The 19,975-nt window shown below is 38.6% G+C and overlaps 1 long non-coding RNA gene across 1 annotated transcript; it reads right to left on the bottom strand.

Annotated features, from left to right (window-relative positions):
* Positions 1-3,653: 3,653 nt before the first annotated feature.
* LOC121647794 lies at positions 3,654-17,016 on the bottom strand. The gene is made up of 3 exons (XR_006011890.1): positions 16,781-17,016; positions 16,521-16,680; positions 3,654-4,149 (listed from the first exon to the last, which is right to left on the bottom strand). It is a non-coding gene; the product is annotated as an uncharacterized LOC121647794 (long non-coding RNA).
* Positions 17,017-19,975: the final 2,959 nt, after the last annotated feature.

Below are 19,975 nucleotides of genomic sequence, written 5' to 3'. Positions count from 1 at the left end.
GTTCAGTTTTGTAAACAGACTCTTTAAAGTTGGCACATTATCTGTCACTGCAACACAATCTGTTAAATCAGGATCAGTAAGGGTGAATGAACAAAGATTTGACATGCCCTGACCCCTTCTGATTGTTATCTATGGTCACTTCTGGGGCACGCAGTTAGTAGAGGAAGGACAGCAGACGTCTCTGTATGCTTTGGTGCTGGTTATCTCTGCCTCCCCTCAGCGTGAAAAGTCCCGCGCAAATTAAACACGGCTGACTCGCTTTCTGATCCTGTTCCGGATTTCTTTTCCACACCAGCCGCCAACAGCATTCACACGGATGAGGGGAGATCTGCTAAGCATCTCCTCTGCAGTGCCCTGCTCTCCTCTGGGATTAGCTGTGCTGCATTCCCACTGTCAGCAGCACCATCATACCAACACACACAATTCAGCACCGGCAGGGGCAGGGCTGTCTGCACAAACGAATATAGGCACATGCAGACAAATTCACTTTCTTTGTCTTTGTCTCTCTGTCTCTCACACACTCACACTAGTCTGGTTTTATTTCTGGTTTTACTTCCCCAGGCCTACAACAACATCAATTCTAGTACAATAACTAAAATACAAATGCATTTCTTCACTTGTAGACTTGTAGATAATAAAAAATCTTCTAAAGGTTGTTGTTTTGTTGCACTAACACAAACAGAGGCCTGCCCTGAGGGCTACAGATCAGATTATTTAAACAAGAGGTCATTGCTCTCTTAATGAGATGCTGGAGGGCTGCAGTACTATGAATCAAAGTGTTATAATTCTGGTGACAAACTACAGAATCACTGTTTCAAATTTCTTTTGACATAGAAACAACACCATTCATATGCCATCATTCTCAGTGGTACACTTTTAAAAATCCTATTAATCTTTAAAAAAAAAAAGTTTGTAGAGTGTTTCTGTTTTATTCCCACTTTTTTGTAAGGTGGGACTAAAGTTTAAGACCTTGAGCTTGTTACGTGAAGTGACATATAATGATTGCAGTCATTAACCATAATCATATGGCTCTATTTTCAAGTCTTTTACATTCTAATATACTTTAACATCTATAACCTTTTTTTTTTTGTTACGTTTTTCTATCTAAATAACTTCATCATTCTGTGGCACTTTCTCTTTTCTCATAATATTATTCAAAACAGAAAACTATCAGCTTTGTGATCCCAATTACATGTAAATTAATTGTTTTCCAAGCATCATTCTTCAAAGTCCAAATTCTACCACTTATTGCTAGTTATAGTTCCTGTCTGTGTTCCCAAATGGTCCAAAGAGGTTATTGGAATGTCCTAGATCCTTGCTACACCCACCTGGGTCATGATTACCTTTTGCAAAATAAACATAGATGATCATGGCCAAAAACTGAAGAGGAATTACCACAGCATTATCTTTTCTGCAAACAAAACAGGCACTCATTTTAGTAGAAGCTTTATTAAGTTTTTCCTGGAGAGACCAGGCAATTTCCACTAATAAAACCCTGTGAGAAAGCAGGGGGGGAGCCTAGGGACTGGCTGACAGCAGGATGATGCAGTCAAGGATGTGGGAAAATGTATTCACAGTAAAAAAATAAGCTAGTTTTTAGCATCTCAAAAACAACTGATTGGTACTGCCATAAAATTAGAACTGCCAGGTAAATAGTGTCTTTTACGTGGAATCCAGCACTCACCTGTCTGGGAATAGTCCTGCAATGTTGCTTGATCCTCCAACAAAAAGCACAGTACACACCAGTGGCTCCAATTAATCTCCAGCAGAGGGCACCAAATGATGCTTTCTATTTATAGTAGTTGACTAAGATTTCTAAAGGGGATTAGAGGCTTCCTGAGGATGCTTTGCTCTGTTTGCAGGAAAAGAGGCCTATTTTCTGTGACTGAGCACTAACACAAGACTCTGCATCAGACATGTAATCATTTCTCAGTATTAAGCATCAGTAATAATTTCAATCTTTCATAACATCTTGTCAGTCGATGGATTTTGCTGTGGCTTTGCTTTAGTTTCTGCTTTAATTACATCACCAACAGAATGTTGCGTGACTAAATCAGACCTTTTCTATTTGTTATCATTAAGAGGCTGTTAAATGCATTTGATTTTGGTGATTTTGCAGCATTTGTGTGTGTTCGATTTGCTTACTGACAGCTGGATGTGTCATGAAAGATGCACACACACATACATGCACACACAGTCTCACATCTCTGAGAAGACTTTTGCCTAAACCATTTTTGGCAGCACTAAACTTGACTCAGTTGCTATGGACACAGATGATGTTTTCCTTTTTTTTTTCCCCCTACTTTTTTTCTGTCTGTGTCCATGACAACAAAATGGCTTTTACAGGAAATGGTATGCATTTTAAGATGCTATGAAGAGAAGAAGCTAATGTCTTCACCTGTTTCAGTAAACAAGGTCAACATTGAAAAATCATTATCAAATTAAGTTTTTATATCAGCACACTTTCCTACATATGAGATACGTCTAAAGGTATTCTCCAAAATCCCAAGCCCCTTTAAGCTAATTCAATCAAAAAGCATGACTGGTCATTTTCTGAAGAAATCAGGCTGCTCCTGAAGACAAATGATGTGTAATAGTTTCAGCTATTACTTATATGTGTACAGTTTCACCAGTCAAAAACAACACATGACATACATTTGAGTGTATGATTATGTCATCACCCATTACTTTGTATAAATGATTATGACTGTGGTGATTTCAAGTGTTTACTGTTTTTACACACTCGGTGACTCATCAAAAAACATCTTTAAAAAAAGAAAAAACAACTATGAACCTGTCTATCCTTTCTAATGAGAAAATGCTTACAGTGATGTAACTATCAGCAAATACTAGAACACAGTGTTAACTGATGCATCTTTCAGCAATCATAAATCCTCCCATCATGCATATATATTTTGTGTATAAGACAACACTTAATATAACATCTATTAAATGTAAACACATTAACATGGAATCAAATGATCTATTATACACATTTGCACAGTAGGTCATCTAACTTATAAATGTGGCCAGCACCCTCAAAAATGTAACATTACATGAAGTTGATTAATGCTTATAAAGGTTCTTTTACAAATTTTCAGTATTACTGGTGCAGCTGTAGTTGTTCACCAAAAAACACATATAAAATGTCTTTCAATGCTTCATTCACATCCTCTTGCATAACCAGTAGATGGCAGCATCAAGTCGACCATCATCCTGATGGGACTGTGGCCACCAGGCTCATTATTAGCACATGATGAAGTTGCACTTCTTGAGGGAACCAAATGCAGGTTACAGCATGAATATTTACAAAGGATGAAGAAAAAAAACTGGAAGATAACAAATTCAACATAAAGGAAATATCCAAGGTCATTGTAAAGTAAGACAACCCACCCTGAGAGCCTGAGCTCTGCAGCAGCAGCTTTAATATTCTTCATGGACTAACATCACCTAAGATGTTGTTCTTTATTATAATGTCATCTGTATGTTTTTACCCTGAAAATCTGTATTTTCAGTCATCACAATGGTCTTTTAGCTGATTAAATGAAGTGTCAGCCGTTTTAAGAGAAAATAAAACCCCCAATGGCGTATTGATGTAGAAATGCTTTGATTTACATGATGGTGCAAAAATACATCACCATTTTTCAATTCTTAAAATTCCTAAAACCAAAATGAACACAATGTTTAAAAACAAAATAAGTAATTCAAAATAGTTCAGTAGAATTTTTCAATTCGTTCATCTGCACAGTTTGTGCCAAACACGGAAGAAAAGTTTCCTGCATCATCACATGCATTGCTAAAATGCTTTGTCTACAAACTATGGTCAGCAAAATATTCATGAGGTTGATAAAGTGATTAGAGAAAATTTTGCACATGAGCTTTGATGTTACAATAGCATTAACTGAATGCCATATAATACACAAATTATTCATTAAATTAAATTAAACACTGCTGGCGCCCAGACAGCCAGGAGACTTAAAAGTGCAGACAAATAGAATTACAGTGGTTTGTTCCTGGGTGTGAGCTTGATTTGGGATGATTGTTCCACTCTAATGATCTCTTCCAGATGAAAGATTGATGATTCAGCAAAGAGCTCATTTCTTGGTTGAAAACATTCAGATTAAAGATGAAGATGAAAGGGGAGAGGGGCTGGAAAAAAAAGGAGAAATGCATTTTCACAACATACTGCAGAAAAAAGGGAGAAAAAAGGGTATTAGAGATCACAACCTCAGATATCAATTCTGCACAATGTTGCCAAGCCTTGTTGCTATGGAGATTGCATCCCACTGCAGGTGTGAGTAATGACAGAGGAAGTCAACTGAGCTTCCCTCTCTGTTTTATTTTATTCTTTTTTTTTTTGCTCATCTGTATCTTAGGTGGTCTCTACTGCATGTGTCATTGTGAGTGTGAGAGTTTAAGCCTCAGACATGCTAATAATTAGCCCTGAGCTTGGGGAAAATATGCCCTAACAATTTTCTATGCTTATTACAGAGTCCAGCAGATCACAGTTAAATACTTAAATGTTCTCACATCCTTTCTGTTTTCGTACAGTGTCAGAGAGGTCTTTCAAGAGGTGACAAATGAAGACTTCTGAACTGTGCAAATGTAATTAGACCTCAGGCAGGGTGTGCACAGTGTGGGCTGAAATTAAATAGATGCATGCATCCAAATGCTATGAGATCTCCAGTGAACCGAGGTAGCATTGCTTTTTGCAACACAGTTGGAGAAAATACAGCCTGAATTGATAAAAATGTCATAAATAAGATGTGAAATGACAGTTTTCAATGTAAATTTCTGCCATTTTTTGGGGGTTATTTTTTTTTTTTTTTTTCTGCAGTAAAGGTGTCTTACTTGAGGCTGTGGTGGCATTTTTCACACACCGTAAAACCTCTGCTATTTGCTAAGAGAAAGCAAATTATATCTGATTCTGTTAGAACATTTTTATCAGTTTATTGACATAAAACGTGGTGATAATTTGAAAGTCTTCCATCTTAGAAAAAAAAGGTTCCAGTTTCTTAGCTGAATGTCTTCAATGTGTGGATTGTTCATTGGATTCAAGAAACAGCTTTTTGGCATTAGGTTAGGCAGGCAGGGACATCTGGTCCTAGAGAGTTGCAGTCTTGCATGTTTTAGATGTTTCCCTGCTCTAACACACCTGATTAAAATTGAATGGATCCAACAGCTTTTCAAGTTCTGATAAGACTCATTTTTATCAGGTGGGTTGGAACAGGGAAACATCTAAAACATGCAGGACTGTAGTTTTTGAGGACTGAACTTGCCTTCCCCTGCATGCCTGAAGATATAGCAAACCACATTTTGATATATTTATCAAATGGGCTCAGTCAGAGATAAACTTTAAAATTGATGATTCCATTATAATTTGTAATCCTGCACAAATGTATTTTTTTATTGAAGATCTGTGATTTGTAATAGTAAATTGTAAAATAACTTCAAAGAATTTAATTATGTTATACACCCTCACTTTGACTTGTCCATTTCTATCAGATTAGGAACTGTTGTTATGCACTGCAGGCAGCAACTGCTCAGCTTCCTCAGCTTTGAGTCTAACTGAGGCAGACTGCGAGAGGCTTATTAATCCTGGCGCTGCAGCTTCACTCTGAAGGCCACAATCAGGGGGGGAAAAACATGCGCTTGCTGTGTGACATAAATAGATTTATAATGCTGACCATCCACATATACAGCATGGAGTGCAACCATTGAGATCAAGCATGCTTGATCCAGCATTATTATTAACATGAGCTGACATTTTCATGGTTCATGACTCAATCACTCTGTGCAAGCCTTGGTGAGCCTGCATATTTACATGAAGACACATAAAAGCTCCCCCAAGTGTCCAGGTTTGTTCATAACTGCATTTTGAAGGGAAGATAAAAGCTAAAGATATCCACCATCTGTACTTGTAGATATAAGTGCACAAGCAGTTTTTTCCCCCTCATTTACATCAGCTATAAATAAAGAAGTGAATAATGAGTAATTAATCTATTGCCATGATGTAAATATTGGTTTTGCGACAACACTCCATGTTCATGATTTATAAGAATTAAGAAAATAAGACAAACAAATTACAAATTTAACAAGGAATCATCTATGACAACACAGTGATTGAGGAGTTCAGAACGGTGCTGCTCAGCATGTAAAATTACCAGTTCTAACCCTGGTCACAACAACAGCAGGCATAGGGGGAAAATGGATCGATAAGAAACAACTGTACACACTAAGCTACAGATTAACAATAATAATTTACTTTTTTGTTCTTTTAGTGAAATGATCTAAGCCAAACTAACATGTCATTCTTGATATTTTCCAGTGGATACAGTGAAGAAGCTAATAGCAGGGTCATGTTGGATGTGCCAGTTGTGTTGAATGTGCTGTTGATACACTGCAACAGTTGATATTATAGTCTTTTGATTGAGAGGACTCATCAGCAGTTGTGTAACCTTGCCTGAGCCTAGTGAGCACAACGCAGTTGTGTCAATGATGGCTAGTCTGCCAGGACCAGACCATTAAGATTCATTAGTTCCTACTGATAGCCCTGATGATAGGCACTCTGAAAGGAGGCAGCATTGGAAAAGGTCAGCATATGGATCATAATTTGACCTCACTAACCTATCACTGATTGGCAGCATCTGTTATCCTTAGATTTAATTTATCAGCGACAGAGCTCTATGGACACCGTATCAGCAATAACCCTGTGAGCTCATTCACAGTTTCTGATGTGATTCTTTGTTCGTCACTACCCCTGTGGCCACCCCAATTCTGAATTAATGACATAAGGTGACAATATAATAATAATACAAAAGGAAAGATCTCAGACTCACCCGTTTAAGCACACATTAGCTAAAAAGTGGAGCAATAAAGTGAGAGGGATGACAGAATTTTCTTATCTTTTGGCTATGAGGACACAATGTGGATGTTCCTGGATCTACTAACTGACCATGCTGCACTAACTTATGTCTTGTTTTGGCCACTCTACTGAAAATCTCCTGGATATGCCACTGGTCTACAGGCATCATTAGAGTGTATAAGACACAAAGTAAAGAACAGATTTGAGCCACGTGCTGATACAACATCCCGTGTGTGCATTAAAACAATGATGGCATACTGATGTTTAAAAGAGATGATGTTTCCTGTACTTGAAATGGTATAATTGCAGACAAAAGTAAAAAATTTAGCTAAATATCATCCGGAAGTTGTCTGTATGATTCCTCCTCTGGGAACCATGTCAAGACGTCCATGAAGATAATGTACCTGCATGGCTGTGGGGTAGTTCTACATAGCGGATGGCAGAGGAAGTGGACAATGTTAACACTCTATAGTCTCTGCACTGGTCAGTGTTGAGATGGGAGACATGAGAAAAAATGGGTGAGCAAAGGAGAAAGAAAATGCAACTTGGAGGAAGGGACAGATTATGTAACACAGGGACTTGTTTACATGTCCCCTCTGAGTTCACATTAGCTGAAGGAAGACACCCTGCCTTTGCTTCTCAGGCTCTGCCACATTGCATTAATGTCTGTACTCACAGTGACTGATAATTGGCCTGCATTGAGGAGTATTTGTCTCCAGAGTGGAGCTGTACAGCATGGAAAGAGAGCAAACCACCTCATGTATAAAGTTGCAAAATTGAAAAAAGTGGTTAAATCATAAAGCTTTAGAAAGTGAAAAAGCAGCAAGAAAACACGATCAAATCCAATGGCTCCGCAAAATAAAACATTTCGGACATGTTATGAGATGAAGTGAGAAGTGTGAAGAGGAGCTGAAATCTACTTTCCCTCTTCAAAATCCCACATATCAAATAAAGATTTTTTATGGTGCAGTCCACACTGCTTACAGAAAACACAGTGCAGCTAGTGGTGACGTGTGAAATTCAATTACAGACCTGCTTTGAATGCACTGTGTATAACCCAAGGAGACTGGAGGAAGATGCAACCAGGTGGTGACCATGTAGGCAGCAGCAAGCACAAATCACAAAGGCTTGGGCTAGTGCCAAGAGCTGGGATCCTGCCATCACGCAGCCCACCAACACTCCAAGAGCAGCTCATGGTAGCTCATCACAGACACTCTTCCAGACTCCATCTCGGTGTTCACTCAGGTCAGCAGAAAGGGATTGCAATACACATTGTTTGCTACTCTCTCTATAATTCATGCCTGACTCCTAAAATAGAGCACTCAAACAGTCTGCACTGTTTCATCTGCACCAGCAAAAATAGAAGCATGCATGTGGAGTAAAAAGCTGCATAATTTCAGATATGACAGACATGACTAGAACTTGTGTTTGACATGTAAACTGTACATGCCTCAATAAGTTTGCCATGTTGGATGTTAACAGTTTGTTGTTTTTTTGTGGTCATCTCATAATTTACACAACTGGACAGTGATCTCAAGCTAGCACTTAAAAAGTAAAAAGAAAAAAAATCTGTATGTGCACAAACCCAGACTTCCTGCATGTGATCAAGACTCAAAGCCCTGAGGAGGTACTGTAACATCTCAGCACTGTTACACAACAGTTGTAAATTATGGAAGTCTCAGCCTACAACATATAACATCAGTGAATAACAACAAGCCAACAAACACTGTAGTTCTTGCAGTATTATATACATTTGCAGCTTGTGTGCCATGACCAGTAGTATCCACCATCTCCCGGGTCCAGAGTCTACCACTCCCCCACTCATGAACTGTGAGTGGCGGGCAAGCTAACTGGCCTTGACATAGGAGAATCAGTCTGAGTTGAGAGGGAGCAGCCGTGGGAGAAATGCTTGCCTGCCAGATTGGAGACCATCAGTGAGACATGCCAGTCTCTATTCTAGTTAAAGTTCCAAAAACATGTTGAGCTGTACAGTAACCTGCCTATGTCTGTTGAACATGGAAACAAACAGAAAAAGACCACCATTCTGAGGTGCGTTAATCTGACAGTAGAAAACACATGCAGGGTTTTTCACCTCTTCAGTGTTATCAGTCATCATAATTAACATTAATGCAATCAGTCTTTATTTTGTGGACCACTCAAAGAACCCCTTGAGTACACCAAATGTTACAAAAGAGCCTTTTGGTTAGTTTAAACATCAACCATAATGCATGTTGAAATTAAATAAGACCCTAACCCACAGCTCGTTTCAATCAAGTCACATTATAATGCATTAAATAAATTATTGGTCCTTCATAGATAACATTATAACAATACATTCATATAACCAGGTTTTGTTATGCTGCCGTCCTGACACAAGAATGAACCAGGGAGAACAGAGCTGACTGGTTGCTAACCTTCAGGGGATAAAAGCTGCAGCATGCCAGGATCAAACTGATTTTGTTTACAGTCTTTTTACATTAATGTGTCTGCTTGAGAGGCTACTGTAAAGATGTTTAACTGAGCCTCAAGATGTAATAATAAGGGAGATAAACAATAGCAAACACAACATAAATAAAGTTGTTTTTTTTTTTTTTTTTTTTGTTAATCATGCAATTATAGCAAACAGAACAAACCTATTAGAATCCAGAAACGTTAATACCTGCACATGCTACTTTGTAGAAAGTGTAGAAACTATCCTGAAAGGTCAATAATCTATCACAGGTGAGGTCAAGTTATTCATTTATATATTACATTTTCCCCAGCAATACAACACATGACACTTGCAAACTGCATAAATGTTTTTTATGCATTTTCTACAAACGGGATAATGTTTTTGCAAACATGTAATGACAGCTTTATTTTCGATCTTTAAAGATGCTTCTGCTTATTTACCCAACATCACTGCATTGCAAATTTCCCCCTGCATCTCCTTCAATTTATTTAATTCTTGCTAAACCAGATTGTTTCATGTAACATCATGCTATAAAGGGATTTAAGATGTTTGTTTGTTTTCTTACTCGTTTTTAGTCAAATAGGATGTGACTGCCACAACAGCCAAGTTGTTTGTTCCAACATGACAATGAGCATAGAGGGGGGTGGGGTGATAAAATCCAGAAAGCTGTTTCTAAAAAAAGGAAGGAGTAATTAGTAAATGTCATTTGAGAGGAGTATGGCGAATTAGAAGCTGTGTGGATCATGTAATTAGGACTGGAGCCTTTATAGGCAGCTCGGGGAAGGACTACGACACCACAGCAGCATCCTCTGCTGAACGCTGACAGCACTGCGAGTTGTTGCAGAAGTCACTATTTGCATACATACACACACACACAAACACACACTGATCGCAGTGTCAAACAAGGCTGACTGTGATGCATGGCTGTTGCAGATGTCAGGAATGTCACAAAGTAGTTTCACAACATGTAATTTTAGCATCTACAACATGATCAGTAATAATTCTACTTCAGATTATAATCTAACTGAAAACATTTCTTTTAATACCTACTTTCTGAAGTTGCCTCACAACCTGCTCTACCACAGCTTCTCACTTTTACTGTAAATTGTCTTTGTCTTGATCAATGTTGCTCCTTCATTGATGTTGCTCTCTGTAGGGTTTTTGCTGCTGCTGGGCTGAAAGGTCCAAGAATAGAGCCAAATGACAAAACCTAAAACACTGTGAATTGCTACTAACATTACACATGGTTACTATCATCATTTTGATGAGAGCTGTTTTGACTTAAATACAGTTTGGTCTTGCATGGGTATCCACGTGAGCCAAGGAAATGCTTTTCTTTGACACAGGCAGCAACACAAGCCAGAAAAATAACTGATCCATTGCCATGCTTAACAGATGGAGCAATGTTCTTTTCTGGAAATTCTGCACCATGTTTTCTCCAAACATACCTTTGCTTTTTGCAGCCAAAGTTTTACTGTCATCAGCACATTTCTTGACTGTTGAATTTACTTGGTGATATAGCTGGATTTTTTTCTTTTTTAATATTTATTTCATTCTTAACAAGAACTTAAAAAAACAAAACAGTCAATACAACAAAAATGTTGAAACACCTGAATGAAAAGAAGCAGAAAGAAGACAGTGTTATATAATCTGCCCCTCTTTCACAAAATAATTAAACCAATAATAAGTCACATTTATGTAAGAATAAAAATTTAAGCAAAACAGCTGCAGGCCATCATGCCGCTGATTTCTAACACATACTTCACATTTTACAATTTCTTTATTATCTACAAAATGGCATAGAACCAAATTCACATGAGATCAGTGATAGCCAAACTATGTATTTGTGACCAAAACACAAATGTTTTTACCAGTCATCACCCTGGTAAGTGGATGAGTAAAAAGAACTACAATTAAACAACAACTGTGACTTCTGTTCTCTTACAGGGTCCATGCAGTTCCAAAACTGTCCTTCTCTTAAAATATGTCCATAAGGGTAATTATGCTGGGAATTATTAGCTATAATTATGTTTTTGAGAATATAAGAATATGAGCCATTACTCTGTAGGGTTGGCATAAAGAGCCTATTATAAAGAAAACAATGATATATTTTTTTCTAACCCTAACCAACCAGTGTTATTACATAAATCTAGTCAGGAAGTGACAAAATTTATCATTTTATTGCCAGTTGTCATATCTTAGTCTTGAGTCCTATGGTTGGCAGTGCTGTGTATAATAGTGCCATCTTCCCCCACCCATCCCACTTCCTCAAGATGACTTTGTAGCTTCTTAATAAAACACTTTAGAATGATATTTGCCCTGATGTGCATTGAGGGAGGAAGAAATTCCCTATATGGTCATTTATTTGTGATATGTCACTAATATGTCTTCCTGCCAACTGTCGGGACAATAGTTTAAAGCAGGGCTACTCATTTCAGTCCTGCAAGGTCCGTAGTCCTGCAGGGCTTCAATGTGTCCCTGCTACAACACACCTGACTCAAATTAAATGATCCAACTGCCTATGAAGTTCTGCACAATGATTCAATGAGTGAGTTCTGTCATGTTTCATGATCTTGGTTTATATTCTGGTGTCTGTCATGTTTAGTTTCTGTTTAGATCATGTTTGGATTTTTGGTTTTGTCATGTTTATTTCAGTTTGTAGTTTTCCCTCATGTGCTCTGTGTTTTCTGTTCCTGGCTCATTAGTTCACCTGGTCAAATTATTCATTCACTTCACCTGTTCCTTGTTACTCCCTCTGTGTATATATGCCCTTGGTTTTCAGTTTGCTCTTGTCAGATCCTTATATGTGGTATACTCCCTGTCACGTGTGGTTCCCTGTCTTGAGTTTTAGGAAATTAAACCTTGTCACTTGCACCGATTCTGCCTCCTCCCTTGACTGCATGCAATTGGGTCCTCACCTCCGCCACCACATGTGACAGAAGGATCTGACCCGAAATGCACCCAGCAGGCAGAAAAAACCGGCCCAGATCTGCTCCAGTGCCTCAGCTCCCCACACCGGAACCCAAGTCTTGCCCAGCTCTTCAGCATCCCAATCCACTGCCCAGGTCTTCTCCCCCAGTGCCGTTACTAGATCAACAGTCCACATCACCAGTGTTGGCCCCAGCTCAAGTCCATGTATCATAGGGGGTCTCAGGTCAAGACGTTCCTCACCCAGCTCGAGTCCATGTTCTAGATGGGATCTCAGGTCGAGATGCTCCTCACCCAGCTCGAGTCCATGTTCCAGAGGAGGTCTCAGGTCGAGAAGCTCCCCACCCGCTTCTGGTTCCTGGCACTGAGATCGCTCCTCCTCCACCGCCTGTGGTCTACACCGCCGAGGAGATCGCTCCTCTTTTGCCTCTGGTTCTGGGGCTCATCACAATGTGGCTATTGAGCCCTCCCAAAATCCAGCCTGCACAGCCTACAGAGATCCAGGGACAGAGTTCATTAATAGTTCATACTTTGTTAAAAATGCATATGTCTTCTCTGCCGTACCTCCTTTAGAAAGATCAAACCATAATCTGGTTCTTCTCACCTCCACCTACAAACCAGTTGTTCAGCAGCAACCAGTCATCACACAAACTATTAAAATCTGGTCTAATGAAGCTAAGGATGTTCTGAGAGGGTGCTTTGAGGCCATCGATGACATTTCTAAGTGTGTGATAGATTATATCAAATTTTGTGAGGAGAGTATAATCCCATCAAGAACAGTGAGATGCTTTCCAAATAACAAGACCTGGATCACCAGTGACCTGAAAAAGTTGCTAAACCTTAAAAAAAAAAAAAAAAAAAAAAAAAGGCCTTCAGGGAGGGAAACAGGGAGTTATTGAAGATAACAGAAAAACAACTTGAAATAAAGATCATGAAGTGCAAGAAAGTCTACAGGAAAAAGTTAGAAAGTCAGCTCCAGCAGAACATGAGGAATGTGTAGTCAGCTTCAAGCTAAAGGGGGATCAGACTGACGGGAACCTGGAGAGAGCTAATGAGCTGAAGATGTTCTTCATTAGATTGAGTTCGGAACAAAGTTCAATAAGCAAGTGAACACCTTTCAAAGAACCATTTTGCATATCGTAATGGACTTGGAGTTCAGAGAGCTCACTCTCATCTGGACCAACCAGGCAACACTGTGAGGATCATGTTTATGATTTCTAAAGACCTTTTAATAAAATTTGGCTGCTCTGTTATGTTAGGAGCCCCATAAATCCCAGGTAGATACATCCAAAACTACCTGGATTTAGGGTTACCCAACAGACCACAGTTTGTGAGGCTGAAAGATTGTGTGTCTGAGATGGTGGTCAGCAGCACTGGAGCACCACAGGGAACTGTACTATCAGCATTTCTCTTCACAGTGTACATATCATACTTCCAATAAAACTCTGAGTCCTGTAATCTGCAGAAATACTCTGATGACTCTGCAGTGGTGGGGTGTATCAGTGATGGACAAGAAGCTGAGTACAAAGAACTGCTCAATCAATTTGTGAGATGGTGCTTTAACAATCACCTCATCTTAAACACAAACAAAAGAGATGATTGTTGACTTCAGGAAGAACGAGAGTAAACTAAGCACTGTCTACATCCAGGGAGGAGAGGTGGAGAAATACAAGTATCTTGGAGTTCAACTAGACAACAGATTAGACTGGAAATGCAACATATAAGCCATTTACAAGAAGAAACAAAGAATATTGTACTACTTAAGAAAGCTAAGATCATTCAATGCCTACACCAAGATGTTCAATATCTTCTTTAAGCTTTGCAACCATCTGGCAGGGGCAGCAGCATCAGAACCGGAGACTTAAAGAGACTGAACAAACTGATCAAAAAGGCTGGTTCTGTGCTGGGAATAACTCTGGAGCCGCTGGAGCTGATTGCCCAGAAAAGAATGCTGCACAAGCAGCTGAAAGTGGAGGATGCCCCACATCCGCCGCACAACACAGTGAAGAAACAGTGTGTGTTCAGTGTGAGGCTTTGTCAAGTCCAATACAAGAAGGTACTGGAGATCATTCCTTACAGCAGCCATCGCACTCCAGAACATGGCACTAAATTCTTATCATTATTGTTTTTATTTTATTTTATTTTAAAAAGCCTTCTACGACATTGTTGTTTCCCTTTGGGACATAATAAATTAAATTAAATTTCTTTTCATTTAATTTTTTAAACTGATTTCAAGGTGGTGTGGTTCTGTAAAACAGATGCTGGCATCAGTTTAGATTTGAATTGTCAAACTCAAAAACTCATTCAAGCACTTTAATGGGTTTCAGTAAGTACTTCAGTGTTTTTATTTTCTTCCTGATATAAACCAGACCCCCAAAGCTGCTGCTGACTGCAGTTTCATGACTAAACCACTGAAGACAAGAGGAAACAACTTAAAGTGGTTTGATGTCTTGATATAGTCTAATTTTTCTTTGCAGTTATTTAAATTTTCTGGGCCACTAGAGACACCTTTTCCAATGGTTATCAACAACAATCTACAGCCAAGATTAGCTCTACCAAGGTCTCTGAGGTCTGTAACTGTTACACAACCTTTACATATGTACAATAATTATTTAATGAACAGAATCTTGTTTAAAATTATGACGAGGATGTTTCATGTTTGGTTTTATGCTTTTCAGAAAAATTTCTCTAATAGAAAACCTGCCCAGGGGTGCCAAATGATCATGCAGAAGATGTGATCAGAACAGACATCCTCTTGTTTCCCCAGTTGTTATTGACACTCGTAAACAGCACTCTGGCCCCTTCCTCCTCCAGACATTTTCTCCTGCAAAGGTGCTGAGTCTCAGTTTGATAAAATCCACTGGAGGACTGCTGATTCAAATCACTTTAAATGCACACAAACTCCTTTTAGCAGCCGTCACTTTTAAACCAATCGTTTTTAGTATATTCGCTGCTCAGTCGAGTTTCAGTGATCCAGAGAGCAGTATGGACTGTATATTTCCACATTTGTAACAGTAGTCTTGTGCTGCAGCCTGGCTCATACAGCACACAAAACAAAAACCACAGTCTTATCAGTCTGTGACATGAATGTCTATGCAAATCTGTTCAAAACTGGACTCTGTAATTGCTTATACTGAACACTGGATCAGTTTTGACCTAACTGATACTCACTTTCATCTAGAGCCAAAGCTTCACTGATCACAGATATATTTGGTTACAATTCTGTTAATATGTAACTAATGACTAACTGAAGAAAACTGGGGTTTTGTTTAAGTAGAAGATGCTGCAAAGCCTGGAGGGGTGACATGATAGATCTGAAAGGATAATGTAACAACGGAGATGGAGAAATAAATAGATGTAGTAAGGAATACACAAATCTCCCCTCTGAAAAGTCACTTGAGGACTAACAGCGGCAGGTCAAAAAGAGGGCTTCGAATTAAACTGGGTGCCCATAAAAGGTCTATTGACTGTGTACTTGACCTGTTTTATAGTTACAGTTAGTAATATATAGCTTTGAAACCACTAAAATACCCCTTCCTTTTTTTCCTTTTTTAAATTTCATTGACCCAATGAAACTATTTAAATTAAAACATTAAATTTGTGAATTTATGAGCTGTTGATTGAATGGGTCATGCAGTTAGCTTGTAATTATCATCGGTGGTGGTTAGTGTTTACTATGTACAAGTGTAATTGCCTATTGGGCTTCTTTCATATACAGTCATTTGTGTTTAAAGTGAACTCTTAGTGTTGAAATTTCAGGTTGTCGGATGTTGCTGACAGAAACTCTTTGATATGTATATAAAAAAAAATTTCTAATGTTCACCTTTTTGTTTGTTTTGATTACATGTTAAGGGGCTAACTGGTATTGATAATGTTTGGCAATCATGTATCTCTCAAGGTACCATATAGTTTTATATTTCTGGCATCCCAATAAAAGCATACATGGATTTAGTATGCAGTATAAGTTGTTCCAAGATGGTTTTCAGTGATTTTAGTAAGTAATTCAGAAGAAACAGCTCTGACAACTTGATGCTTTCTTTTCTATTTTTTTTTTTTTTTTACATTTCTACCCATGCATCACTATGATCATATTTTCAACGTTCATTGTTGTCAGAGATTAACTTGACAGATTTTGTTATTACCAACTTTTCTTATTAATTCAAGGCAACTTTTGATAATGTAAAAAAAAATCCTTAAGCTATGTCTACATTTATTGTGTGCTACAAGCACTAATAATAATAATAATAATAATAATAATAATAATAATAAGTTTACCTAGCTTGATACTGATGCTCCAGTTGTCATGGTGCAGGGAAGGGATCGGACCCAGGAAGCAGACAGAACCACCATGCTGCAAAATAACACAATTTTATTGATAGACCAGCTGGCAAGCTCGGCGGAACAGAGGAGGGAATCTTCACTGCGTGGTGGGGTTCTGTCAGAAAAGGAGAGTCAAAGTTAAATGAAGCCCACAATTTCCTAGGAGGAAGACAGAGCTTGAAATAATAATGATAATAATACTGAACCAGTCCTACTTAGTCTCCCAAGATCCAAGGCAGGGAGGTGATCCACCAGCCGCCGGTTAACAACAGTAGATCTCCCTCCAGGAATTGGTGGCAGTCAGGGCAGGCAGAAGCAGGCATAGACTGAGGTGATCCGGCAGACAAGGTGGACGAAAGGGCAGGCAGAAGTAGGCGTAGACTGAGGTGATCCGGCAGACAAGGTGGATGAAGGGCTGGCAGAAGCAGGCGTAGACTGAGGTGATCCGGCAGACAAGGTGGACGAAAGGGCAGGCAGAAGCAAGCGTAGACTGAGGTGATCCGGCAGACAAGGTAGAAGTTTCTCCAGGAGCAGTCTCAGGCCAAGCAGGAGAACTGATGATCTGGTAAGGAACTGTTGTAGCCAGCAGCTAGATATACTCCGCCTCCTAATGCCTGATGCATGTCATCAGTGTAGGAGGTGATCCAAACGAGCTCGTTCTCCACCTGCTGCTGAAAGCATTTAAGTTGAACAGTCAATTCAGAACCAGTCCTGGTTGTGTCAACCACCCCATGACACCAGCTATCCTCACTGAGGCTTCTCCCCCAAATTTTAATTTTTTATTTTCAATCAGGGGAGGCAGAAAAGGGGGTGGAACTGCATCAATTGCTTGAGGATCAAAAGGATGAGGATCTTAGCAAAAATATTGTTGTTTGATAATTACTCGTCATTTGAATAACATGCTTTTGTTTTTAGCAACCCACCTATTTTATCTATGACTGTTTATAGACCACCCAAACATCCCTCCTGCTTTATACAAGAATTTTCTGACTTAACTGTAATACACTCAAAATACAGTAAAAATTTTTAACTGGTGATTTTAACCTACACATTGACAACTGATCTGATGCTCTTGCAGAGGAGTTTTAAAAATATTTTAAACTGTTTAGATTTCAAACAACATGTCACACAGCCTACTCACAACGGAAGACACACCCTGGACCTGGTCATAACCTGTGGTCTGTCCAGTGGTGTGCCCTCTGTTGTTGGCCTGGCTGTGTCAGACCATTACTGTGTGTTTTTTAACATCACCACTTTTAGCCAACAGGAGGTCTCAGTGAGAACTGTGAGGAAACGATATATTACTTCTGAAGTGGCTGCAAATTTTATTAAAATTTTAAACCAAACTCCTGCTCAGATTTTACCTGCATCGTGTGATTTTATTGTGGATCATTTTAACAGCAAACTTAAGTCAGCTATCAATGCTGTAACTTCTCTCAAAACTAAAATGATAAAATCCAAACCCACACCACCGTGAAGGAATGAACAAATCAAAGAACTCAATTGCAGGAGACCAGAGAAGAAACGGAGGAAAACAAAATTAATCATTTATTTAGAAATTTTTAAGGAAACACTTAAAACCTACAATGAAACAGCTAAACAAGCCAGAACACTTCATTTTTCCAATCTTATTACAGAAAACAAGAATAACCCCAGATTTCTTTTTAAAACAATAGATCTTTTAATAAATACAAGTTTTAGTCTTCCATGCCTGCATCAGATGCTGCATGTGAGGACTTTGAATGCCATTTCTGAAGTAAATTCAATGTTATTAGATCCTGTCTTTTATCTCCACAACATTTTGATTTAAGCAGACCTGAAGCTTTGCTTTTACCTGAGGAAACACTGGAGAGTTTTGTCCTGGTTGATGCAAATATGCTTGTTCGAGTATTCTCCCGACTTAACACAACAACTTGCCTTTAGATCCAATTCCTACATCACTTTTAAAAACATTTTATGGTTTCTTTGAGTGTGAGCTTTTAGATGTTGTAAATTACTCTTTTCAGACAGTTGTTTTCCCTGCTGCCTTTAAAGCGGCAATGGTGAGGGCCCTTCTGAAGAAGAGTAATTTAGATCTAGACATTCTTGATATCTACCGACCTTTATCCAATTTACAGTTTTTAATTAAAATTATTAAAAAACTTGTCTTTATGCTATTACATGAGTTTTTGCATAAACATAATATTTTAGAAAAATATCAGTCTGGTTTTAGGACAAACCACAGTACACAGACGGCCTTTTTAAAAATTGTTATTGATCTTAGATCTAACTTAGACTTAGAAACTTTCTGTCCTGGTTCTACTGGATCTTAGTGCCGCATTTGATACAGCTGATCACCAGATTTTACTGAACAGGCTCAGAAGTCTGGTGGGTCTCTCAGGTACTGTACTTAAATGGTTTTAGTCCTATCTCACAAATCAAAAATTATTTGTAAGTATGGATACATGCTCCTCAAAAATCCATGAAGTCACGTGTGGGGTTCCCCAGGGATCAATTTTAGGCCCAATACTTTATAATTTGTACATGTTACCTCTTGGGGATGTTATCAGGAGACACGGCATTGATTTTCACAGCTATGCTGATGACACACAGCTTTACATCTCTGTGTCTCCTGATGACCTGGAGCCAGTCAATGTCCTTTTAAACTGTATTTTAAAGTCATGGATGGCAGAAAACTTCTTACAGCTTAATCAGGACAAAAGTGAAGTTTTAATTATCGGTCCTGAAGACAAGAGAGAGATCATTTTACCAAAACTATTCAATTTCAATCCCTCTAAGTGTGTGAAAAAAACCTAGGTGTTCTTTTCGACTTTGAGTTTGATTTCATTCCACACATCAGAAATGTCACAAAGACAGGATTTTATCATCTTAAAAACATTGCCAGAGTCCGCCAGTTTCTCCCTCTTGCCAGCATGGAGGTGCTGATGCATGCTTTTATTTTTAGTAAATTAGATTACTGTAATGCGCTGCTCTCTGGTCTACCCAAAAAGTCCATTTTGAACCTACAGCTACTTCAGAACTCGGCGGCACGAGTTTTGACGAGGACCAGAGGGCGGGAACACATAACACCAGTTTTAAAATTGCTGCATTGGTTCCTGTGTATTTCAGGATTGATTTTAAGGTTCTTTTAGTAGTTTATCTGTATAGTTTGTATCTGCTTTGTGTGTATATATGCATGTTTGTGCGTGCAACTGTATGAAAGACTGATTTTTTTATGTGGTCTCTTTTGATGTATGCAAAGGCTCATTTTGTTTTTAATATGCATAAATTGATTTTCCATGTAAAGCACTTTGTGTTGCCCCAGCATGAAAAGTGCTTTATAAATAAAGTTTGATTTGATTTGATTTGATTAAACTGTATTTACATCATTTCTTTGCATGAACTTGTGTGGAATTCAGTGAAAAGATCAG

Source organism: Melanotaenia boesemani, chromosome 10, assembly GCF_017639745.1.
Source record: "Melanotaenia boesemani isolate fMelBoe1 chromosome 10, fMelBoe1.pri, whole genome shotgun sequence".
Taxonomy (NCBI): domain Eukaryota; kingdom Metazoa; phylum Chordata; class Actinopteri; order Atheriniformes; family Melanotaeniidae; genus Melanotaenia; species Melanotaenia boesemani.
Note: the sequence above shows the minus strand (reverse complement) of the source record. Positions and strands in the feature narration are given on the sequence as shown.